At 27.1% G+C, this 11,896-nt stretch overlaps 1 long non-coding RNA gene across 1 annotated transcript; it reads left to right on the top strand.

Annotated features, from left to right (window-relative positions):
- The first annotated feature begins 4,300 nt into the window (after positions 1–4,300).
- LOC129908355 (uncharacterized) lies at positions 4,301–5,881 on the top strand. The gene is made up of 3 exons (XR_008771269.1): positions 4,301–4,402; positions 4,464–5,610; positions 5,670–5,881. It is a non-coding gene; the product is annotated as an uncharacterized LOC129908355 (long non-coding RNA).
- Positions 5,882–11,896: the final 6,015 nt, after the last annotated feature.

The raw sequence follows: 11,896 nt of genomic DNA, 5'->3' as shown, positions 1-11,896 counted from the left end.
ATAAGTTAAAAGAGCTTATGTCGACATAAGTGAAAAACGATTTTATTTGCTTAACATGTTCACCTTTTGTTCAGCTTTGTTTTAGTCTGGGTCTCATTTCTCTACGCAAAATATAAACCGTTAAATTAAAAAAAAATCATAATAGCTTAAGTCTTTTTGGACAAAAACTGCATTTGCAAAATAGCTTATGTATAAAATCGTCAAAATCTTAAAAATAATAAACTTTTTTAAATAAGCTTAAGTCATGACATAAGCTACTATGACAATTTGAATTCAAATAGATTCATCGCTTAGGTCATCATAAGCTATTTTAAACTTGTGGTCGAGTGAACCATTTGTGTTCTTATGTCGACTCAAGTCATTTTAAAAAAATGCATTTTGAACCAAACCCAATTTTGCAAAACAGCTTAAGTAAACATAAGCTGTTTTGTTCCTTGAAATGTCTGCAAAATTGTATACTTAAGTCAAAGTAAGTTATTTTTTCAAATGTAACGGCCGTCCCGAACGTTTTCAAGGAAAAATATACATATGAAAATTAAGGGTATAACAAGCCTGTACCCAGAAAAAAAAATTGTTGGTTTAGCGGCAACAGTTTAAAAGTAATCACAAAAAAAGTAAAAAAAAATCTGGTCCACAAACTTCATTTGCTTATACTGAAAAATGATAAAAATTGACTTAAGCTCTTTTAACTTATTGACACAGAAATATTTCCGATATCTGTTTGATTACCCGCGATATCTTAAGATGAAATAAATCTTTAGCTCAAAGACAGCACTGGTCAACCAAAATTTTCTTTTTTTTTGCCACAATAACTAAAATATACTTTTCTGAAGGTTTTTGGGGTACTGAGGTCGAATCCGAAACCTGAAAAATTCTATTACCCTCCGTTCTTGAAATATTATCGTTATAAAAATGTTTTTTTTTTGTATAACGGTAGTATATATATTTAAAAACCGGATGCTAATAGAATTTTCCTGTTCTCGGATTCAACCTCAGCACACCAAAAACCTTCAGAAAAGTATATTTTGGTTATTGTGGCAAAAATCTTGTTGATCAGTGACTTAGAGCGGAATTCATAGTCGTTACTCAAGTTAAGTTTTTTTTCAACTTGAGCATTGACTTGAGAAAATATTTTTCTCAATCAAACTCACAAAGAAATTTGACTAATTTACGTAAACTCTCAACTAAAAATGTATTTTTTTAAAAATTGGTATCGATTTGATTTTGTGTTTGACGCGATTTAACGATATAACATTAAAGGAAAAAAATGATAGCGAATAATTAAAAAAATATTTATTTTAGATGACAGTTTAATCAAATCAGTCAAATTTCATTGTGAGTTTGATTGAGAAAAATATTTTCTCAAGTCAATGCTCAAGTTGAGAAAAATCTTAACTTGAGTAACAACTATGAATTTCGCCCTTAAACTTTAAATAAAGTTAAGTTTGTTTTTGACTAATTAACTTAAACTTAAGAAATCTCGGGCAATAAAAAAGATATCGGAAAGATTTAAACAGTTTTTGGAAAAAAAAAATATAGAACCGTTAGAAATTTGTTTTTAATAAATTACCTCACATAAAAATATAGCATTAAAAACGGCCAAAATTACGTTTTTGGTCATTTTATAACGGTAATATTTCAAAAACGGAGGCAAATCAATTTTTTCTGACTTCAGATTCGAGTTCACTCAAAAAACCTTCAAAAATTACTTTGGTTCGTGTGGTTCTTCGTTTAGTGTCGCCCAGTTTCAGATTTGTATTCATTAATAAATATTTTTATAGCCTCCGCCTTACCTTTTTTAATAGAGGGTTGCTGTGACTTACTCATAACTACATTATGCACTTTTAAAATTCGCACAAAAGCTAAGTGCATTTGGCTTATTGACAAATCTTTCGTATTGCTACTCATCTCTGCTGCTGATTTACTTTTGACTCACAAAATAGCACGAACAGATGTTCACAAACTAAAATTTAGAAACAGTAAATTTATAATGGATTAAACCGAATAACTTCCAAAACAATTTATTTGTAAACACCAAACGAATACAAATAATCTAAAAAAAAGTATTTACTATAATTTTTGGGTGAATTCTAGTATTTACTTGGATGAATTCAGTATATACTAAAAGTATTTGCCTGCTAGCAGGTACTTTTTTTTATGCATACGAAATTAAGTATATACTATGAATTTTACCTTTTACTAGAATTTATAGTATTTACTTTCATCTTTTACTTTAAGTAAGTACTACGTTTTTATGCATATCACCCATTATCGCGTCAAAAACAAGCTTCCGAATAACAAAAACAATCTTCTATTGACCATTCACTTTATAATTTGGAAGAATTTATTGATCTGACTCGAAAGGATAAAAAAATACAATAAATTTTGAAATATTTATTAAATCATCTGTTTGTCCAACTTGTTTCCAACATTTTTTTTCAGGAATGTAAGAATTCATGAAATATCGAAATAAAAAAAAAAAAAACATAAACAACCAAAAACCAAAAAACAGTAAAAGGAACATCCCAAAAGATTCCCGATATGGTCAATGATCTCTGCTATCCCCATGGCGAGGTGAATGTAGACAGGTACATACTTGTTATCATGTCCCTTTTTTTTTTCTCTCTCCAGAGATCATCTTTGTTATGCGTAAAATGTGCAAAAAAGAAAAAAATTCGGTGCGCGGTTATCGAGTGACCAAAGGTAATCCGTTCATTCCATTTGTAGCCTCACTCAAGAAGCAGCTTTAAATGAAAAAGAAAACTTCCTGTGTCCAGAAGAACCCAAAAAACCTAAACCAGACCACTCCAACAGAAAAAAAAACAGGTTACAAATTGGAACACAAATTTTTTGGGAGAGAAAACATCATTTCGGTCAACACGGAGGTGGACATGGACACAACCGTATACCGTACACACCTTTGTTAACTGGGCTCTTTTAGACTTTTATATTGTTGGCGATGATATTGATCAGGCTTTAGGGTTCCTTCCTTATAATTCCAGGTATTTGGTTAAGCCTGATGGTCCAGCTTTCATCGCACATTGAATATCTCTTTTATTTTGGGTCCACCAAAATGATTTGTGGCCAAACGATCGACAAGCAATTTGCGGTCTTCATTGTATTGGCCTCAAAACGAGGTATAATCATCTGCGCTCGCAAAGCGAGAAGTTGATTTATTGCTCCTTAGGCGAGGGCGAACGACGACCGACGGTAAATTGTGTGTTGTGACTTTTGACGTTTGATAGCTGGTATTAGAAAATGATGATGATGTTTTAGTTCGTGAAGAAATTATAGAGGCTTGGGGCGTATTTATATTCTTACAACGGGGCTTTTGGGGTCTTTAAGCAAACACTTTTACTATAATCCGGAAGGTTTATTTCAAAGTTATTTACTGATTGCTGATTAGCGGTAACGAGATCAGAAGTTCATGAGATACAGTCTGTTGAACATGTTGAGACACATTAAAAACATAACTTTGAAGAGCTGTATCTTAAAAACTATGGGATCGATTGAGTTAATTTAAGGCTTAGATTGTAGATATTTAAGTTACCTTAAATTTTTATAATCAACAAATTATTCTTCAGGGCGAAAATTTGCAAAAACTGAAGAATGGTTAACATTATCGGAGTTTTTTTTTGCTTTAAACAAACTTTTTGCAACTTTAAGTCGTCAAAAGACACACTTCTTACATTTTCGTAATAGATATAGAACAAAAACGGTCTTTCTAAAAATTCTCTTACATAAAATTTCGAGCTCATAAATTTTTAGTCTTAACTTGTAGACATTTAAGTTACCTTTTAAACGAATATGATCAATAAATCATTCCTTAGGCTTCAAATTTGCCAAAATTGAAAAAGGGTAAACAAAGTCAGCATTTTTTTTTTACTTTAACATATTTTTTTGCAACTTTAAGTCGTCACTTCTAACATTTTTTGTAAAAGACATAAAACAAAAACGGTCTCGCCCCCAATTCCTCTACATAAAATTTTGAGCTCAAAAATTGAACAAACTTTCGAGAGCTGTATTTTAAAAATTATAGTGTCTATCGATATAAATGTGGACTTACTTGTAGACATTTAAGTTACCTTTTAAACGAATATGCTCAAGAAATAATTTTTAGGCTGAAAATGACCAAAAAGTGAAAAAGGATAAACATAGGTAGTCGGAATTTTTTTTTTTTTTTACTTTTAATAAATTTTTTGCAACTTTAAGTTGTCAAAAGTCACACTTCCAATATTTTTGCAAAATTTAAAGTATTTTTCTTTTCTTGAAACTTTTAATAGTTATTTACGTTTTCACTCTTCTGTCAAAGAAAAACTTTCAAGAATTGAAGAGCCACCATCTTTCTATTTTACTTCAACACAGAAAAGTAAAAGGAAACAAAACAAACATCTCTATCGTTGTGAGTTCTAAACAATTCAAGTTTCAAAAAACAACAAAGTATTTGACTTTCTCCATTTCAGCCTTCAATTTCTTCGTCCTGCCACATCACGTCCCGCTCCCGTTTCATCATCGTTTTGTAAACAAAACAAGTACAACAATAACATCAACTAACGGCAGAGAAATGAATTCGTTTATGTTAATTGTGTGCTTTGTAATTGTTATCCTAACCTAGGTAACGTATCCACAGGATACACAACATAGAGCAAGCAACTCTCAAAGATAAATAAGAAACAAACACTTGCTACATTTCACGCCACCAAAACAAAATGTCTCTCCTTCCATTTTCTCTGCCATAGTCAGCAACAGCTAACAACACAGCGAGAAAGTTGCTACTTTCAATACACAAAGTGAATTTAGAATTTATTTTCCTCTAGCTAAGATTGAGATCCTTGAGAATCAAGGACGAAGCGAATAATGAGTTTCCACCAACGACGACAAATGATGATGGGAGAAGGAAGAAAGGTTAGGATTAAAATAGAATATTTTACCCCCAAGGCAACGTAATGTTAACCCAAATTTTGTGCTTTGAATCCAAGATGAAAAGCCCCGGTGAACACAAGAAATAACAGTTTTCTCTTAGAGACTAGTTCAACTAATTATACGATTTACGTCGTGCAAAATGACTCAGCAACTAGCCATTCTCTCAGCAGGATACGACAATATACAATTCTATGTGGAACGTGTGTGAAGGAATTTTTACAAAATAAATGGTCTTAATGTATAGAAACTGATGGAGAGTTGTGTAGACTGCTGGCGGACTAAAGAAAGGTATTCAAGATTTTTGGGATTTAGAAAACGTGTTATTAAGTACGGAACGATTACGAGAAGTTATGTGACTCTCTCTTGAATGCCAGAGGGTTTTTGTGTGTGTTGAGAGTAAACTTATTGCATTTGTGATTGCGATAAGGCAAGAGTAAAATGGCAATCGGAACTGAGTCTTTGCATACATACATACTGCAGGTGTATGTTGAATTCTTGCATAATAAATGGTCTCTTTGTGAACATGCTGAAGGAGGAAGGTTCTTTCGATTGTAGACATGTATTTACAATTTTGTTGCTTGCTAAATATTTTACACAAGCTAAAATACTGCAGTTTTTATGAAAATATATTTCGTAAAAATTGAACCACTTGTCAATTTCTCAGAAAAAGCATACGGTCACTGTGGTGTATGTGTAACTTTTTTTTTTTGTTTATTTAAAAAATTTACTATTTCTTGAATTTTCAGACTGTTCATAACTGACTCAAAACTGCAAGTCAAATCTGTGGCTCAAATCTGTAACTTTAATCTGCGACTCAAATCTTTGACTCCAATCTGTGACTCAAATCTGTGACCGAAATCTGTGACTCAAAATCGTGACTCAAATCTGTGACTAAAATCTGTCACTCAAATCTTTGACTCAAATCTGTGACTCAAATCTGTGACTCAAATCTGTGGCTCAAATCTATGACCGAAATCTGTGACTCAAAACCGTGACTCAAATCTGTGACTAAAATCTGTCACTCTAATCTTTGACTCAAATCTGTGATTAAAATCTGTGGCTATAGTCTGTGACTCAAATCTGTGACTTGAATCTGCGACTCAAATCTTTGACTCAAATCTGTGATTAAAATCTGTGACTCAAATCTGTGACTCAAATCTGTGGCTCAAATCTGTGACTCAAATCTGTGACTTAAATCTGTGACTCAAATCTGTGGCTCAAATCTGTGACTCAAATCTGTGACTTGAATCTGCGACTCCAATCTTTGACTCAAATCTGTGACTCAAATCTGTGACTCAAATCTGTGGCTCAAATCTGTGACTCAAATCTGTGACTCAAATCTGTGACTCAAATTTGTGGCTCAAATCTGTGACTCAAATCTGTGACTTGAATCTGCGACTCCAATCTTTGACTCAAATCTGTGACTCAAATCTGTGATTCAAATCTGTGACTCAAATCTGGGACTCAAATCTGTGGCTCAAATCTGTGACTCAAATCTGTGACTTAAATCTGTGACTCAAATCTGTGACTTGAATCTGCGACTCAAATCTTTGACTCAAATCTGTGATTAAAATCTGTGACTCAAATCTGTGACTCAAATCTGTGGCTCAAATCTGTGACTCAAATTTGTGACTCAAATCAGTGACTTAAATCTGCGACTCAAATCTGTGACTCAAATCTGCGACTCAAGTAGATGAAATTTAAATCACGTGACAGGGCTCATTTTATTATTAGAAACGTCTGAAAGGACTTCTTTAAGAACTTCTTTTTTGTAAGGAAGAAGGAGACTCATCTTATCAAGAATGCTTTTTTTATAGTTCTTTTTATATTTTTTGTAATCAAGTGTTGAATAAGCTTTTAATAAGTCAATATTATGCATTTTTTAAAACTAGTATTTCCTGTCAAAACTAATGAGCAGCATGGTTGATTGATACGCACTTTATGCGTTTCTACATTGCTTCTAAGAAATAAGGGTTTGAAGGGCTTTAAGAATCTTCCTACTTTATTATGTTTTTTCTCATAATATTGATTTTTTATTTGTCTTTGTTCCTTTTTTTTTGTAGAACAGCAAAGTTCTATTCTCTATCGACTTCAGTGACCCAAATTTAGAAGAACTTTTAAAAAAAAACTCCTCTTTTGTCTTTTCTATATCACCATTTCACCCCATCTCAATTTAATGTACATAGATAGTACATCTAATTGTGTGCACACATAATTATTAGTCCTTTCATCAAGCTCAAGTCCTCTATATTCTTCTATATGATGATAAAAAAAAAGTGTGCAATCTAGGTTAAGATTCTTGCTATACAACGCTATCTCAATTAGAACGCGTTTCTTAATCTCTGTAGATGCCTATACCTTGCCTATAAGGTCTTTACAAAGTTGTCTTCATATCAAGATCTCAATTTTCAAAGAAAAGTACTCTTTTCATAGAGTTGTGTTTCAAGTAATTAAGATAACCGATTTCAGGTGACAAAATGCGAGGGGGTTGTTTGAGTATACAGAGAATACAGTTGGTTACAACAACAACAAAAAAGGTGTAGGTGTGTTCTTATAGCCTTAAGCATCAAAGTCGAAAACAAAAAGGACTCACACCCTCATTCTCATATCCGAAGAGTAAACATCATTACTGGGAGTAGGTATATGCTAGCCCCAAAGGCCTCGGCAATGACAACGACACGATATAGGTACGATATTATGACAACAACGAAGCGGTTGAGTGAGAAAAAGGATAAACAAAAAGAGGAATTCTAGCAAAAAAATGAAGATAAAATAACTCTTTGCGAGGATAATGATATGCACATGTGAGATAAATGAACTTGTGTTCAGGTAGAGAATGAGAAAAATCGAATGTAGCGCATATTAATACTCTGGAATCACCTTATGCCTTAAGGCTGCCACATTGAGAATGGTGTAGGCACAGACAGAGAGATTTGTTTGTATTGAATACGCAAGCTAGTGGAAGTTATACGTTTTAGCAAAAAAGAAAGGTGCTCACTTTGGCTTTGTCATCAGTATTAAGAGGATACGACAAACGCAGGAAATTAACGCCTTGAGGCTGTTGCTACTGTAAAATAATATCTTTCATTTTTTTTTAGATGCGCATCATAAGGTTGAGCAATGCTAATAATGAATATAAAGAGCAGACTTTTTCCTGAAAGGTATAAGGTTTTGATGTTTAAGGAGTCAAAGTAACTTGTAATTAAAGTGTAGTGTATATATTTTTTATATTTGTGTGTATTTTTTTATATTTTATATTTTTATATTTTTATATTTTTATATTTTTATATTTTTATATTTTTATATTTTTATATTTTTATATTTTTATATTTTTATATTTTTATATTTTTATATTTTTATATTTTTATATTTTTATATTTTTATATTTTTATATTTTTATATTTTTATATTTTTATATTTTTTATATTTTTATATTTTTATATTTTTATATTTTTATATTTTTATATTTTTATATTTTTATATTTTTATATTTTTATATTTTATATTTTTATATTTTTATATTTTTATATTTTTATATTTTTATATTTTTATATTTTTATATTTTTATATTTTTATATTTTTATATTTTTATATTTTTATATTTTTATATTTTTATATTTTTATATTTTTATATTTTTATATTTTTATATTTTTATATTTTTATATTTTTATATTTTTATATTTTTATATTTTTATATTTTTATATTTTTATATTTTTATATTTTTATATTTTTATATTTTTATATTTTTATATTTTTATATTTTTATATTTGTATATTTGTATATTTGTATATTTTTATATTTTTATATTTTTATATTTTTATATTTTTATATTTTTATATTTGTATATTTGTATATTTGTATATTTTTATATTTTTATATTTTTATATTTTTATATTTTTATATTTTTATATTTTTATATTTTTATATTTTTATATTTTTATATTTTTATATTTTTATATTTTTATATTTTTATATTTTTATATTTTTATATTTTTATATTTTTATATTTTTATATTTTTATATTTTTATATTTTTATATTTTTATATTTTTATATTTTTATATTTTTATATTTTTATATTTTTATATTTTTATATTTTTATATTTTTATATTTTTATATTTTTATATTTTTATATTTTTATATTTTTATATTTTTATATTTTTATATTTTTATATTTGTATATTTGTATATTTGTATATTTTTATATTTTTATATTTTTATGTTTTTATATTTTTATATTTTTATATTTTTATATTTTTATATTTTTATATTTTTATATTTTTATATTTTTATATTTTTATATTTTTTTTATATTTTTATATTTTTATATTTTTATATTTTTATATTTTTATATTTTTATATTTTTATATTTTTATATTTTTATATTTTTATATTTTTATATTTTTATATTTTTATATTTTTATATTTTTATATTTTTATATTTTTATATTTTTATATTTTTATATTTTTATATTTTTATATTTTTATATTTTTATATTTTTATATTTTTATATTTTTATATTTTTATATTTTTATATTTTTATATTTTTATATTTTTATATTTTTATATTTTTATATTTTTATATTTTTATATTTTTATATTTTTATATTTTTATATTTTTATATTTTTATATTTTTATATTTTTATATTTTTATATTTTTATATTTTTATATTTTTATATTTTTATATTTTTATATTTTTATATTTTTATATTTTTATATTTTTATATTTTTATATTTTTATATTTGTATATTTGTATATTTTTATATTTTTATATTTTTATATTTTTATATTTTTATATTTTTATATTTTTATATTTTTATATTTTTATATTTTTATATTTTTATATTTTTATATTTTTATATTTTTATATTTTTATATTTTTTTATTTTTATATTTTTATATTTTTATATTTTTATATTTTTATATTTTTATATTTTTATATTTTTATATTTTTATATTTTTATATTTTTATATTTTTATATTTTTATATTTTTATATTTTTATATTTTTATATTTTTATATTTTTATATTTTTATATTTTTATATTTTTATATTTTTATATTTTTATATTTTTATATTTTTATATTTTTATATTTTTATATTTTTATATTTTTATATTTTTATATTTGTATATTTGTATATTTGTATATTTTTATATTTTTATATTTTTATGTTTTTATATTTTTATATTTTTATATTTTTATATTTTTATATTTTTATATTTTTATATTTTTATATTTTTATATTTTTATATTTTTATATTTTTATATTTTTATATTTTTATATTTTTATATTTTTATATTTTTATATTTTTATATTTTTATATTTTTATATTTTTATATTTTTATATTTTTATATTTTTATATTTTTATATTTTTATATTTTTATATTTTTATATTTTTATATTTTTATAGTTTTATTTTATATATTTTTCTTTTTTTTTCAAATTTTTTTCAAATATTTCTTATTGAAAGTCCTCTTAAAGACTTGAAATTAAGCATCATTAATTTCCACTAAAACTATATTTAGGATCTCTATCCATTCAACTCGACATATTTTCTCTCTTTCCGATGTCAATTACATTACATTCAATCCAAAACTAAACTATGTATGAGAATGAAAAGCGAGAAAAAGGAAATAAACAGAAAATTAAAAAAAAAAAAAGAATAAACTAAATACAAGTTTCCAGCCAGACGTTAAAGAACTTTTTAATTAAAATAAAAATGCCAACTTTCGAACAAAGCAGCTCAGCGTTCAGACATTTTTAACACACAAATAAAAACCCTTATCCGACATCACCCTGTTTCCGGTCCAACTCGCCTGTCCTGTTTTTATTCCTGAAAATGATTCTCCACCAAATATACCCTAAGTCCAAGCAAAAACTAGCAACAAAAAACACCAGAAAAATTTCGGACCAGCCGAGGGAGATCAAATTAAATTTGAATTTAAAAAAAAATATCCTTCTTCCCACTCCAACATTTGCGGCTAAAGCTTAGAGTCAAATAAAATGTTGCAAAACAATGCGCGACGAACTGCAACTATTGCAATTTAGGAATGGACTCTCGCGGATTCCACAATGTATATCACTCGAATAAAAAGACAGCATCCTAAATGCAAAGGATTTTTTCGCTTTCAAAACTAAAATCCAACTCCATATCGTCCTCTGAACAACAAATAAAAGCTTGCTACCCCCCAAAAAATAAAAATAAGGGAAAATATAGAAAATATAAGGGCTGCAAGTTTTTTGGTGCACTTAAACAGCCTCTCTGTGTGTGTCTCGTCAACAGTGAAGTTGCTCATTTATCACTCACTCTGCCATGCAGCATTCCCAACAACAACAAAAAAAAAAAAAAAACCAGCCACATCACCAGAATATCTATAGTGTTGATGTGCAACAAAAATCGTCCTTTTTTTTCCTGATGTACACCACCGTGCTGTGACTGTCCCCACTTTGATGCAATCGCACGTTCGGGTGCTTAGGTATTTGATGTTCTTGTGTGTCTGTGCAAACATGTAAACAAATATTTCAGAGTTCCCCCAGCATCAGGATGCAGGATTCTCCTCGGATGTGCTGATGGGGATATGCAGCACCCTTAGCGTATATCAACATGACGTGGTGTTATTTCGCAGATAGTTTTATCCGCCATGGGTGTGAGTGTTGTTTGCGAAATAGTTTTTGTGGATTTTATGTTCAACCGGAAATGAAAAGAAAAAAAAAAAACAAAAATGGTGGAAAAAAAAACGGAGACACAAAAAAACAAGGATTCAAATAGCCTGAAGCACAAATGAAATGAATAAAATAATGGATCACGAGAAAAATATATTTTATTTGCTTAGTTGGGGGACTTGATAGGTAAAATAGTTTTTTAGCAACATTGCATCGCTTAATGAAATTCTACTTTTTTTATGAGCGAACATTGCTATAACTCGACAACATAAACCGCTGTTTACATAACAAGCTTGTTT

Source organism: Episyrphus balteatus, chromosome 2 (genome assembly GCF_945859705.1).
Source record: "Episyrphus balteatus chromosome 2, idEpiBalt1.1, whole genome shotgun sequence".
In the NCBI taxonomy this organism is placed as follows: Eukaryota; Metazoa; Arthropoda; class Insecta; order Diptera; family Syrphidae; genus Episyrphus; species Episyrphus balteatus.
The sequence above is the reverse complement of the archived record's forward strand: the minus strand, read 5'-3'. Positions and strand labels throughout refer to the sequence as shown.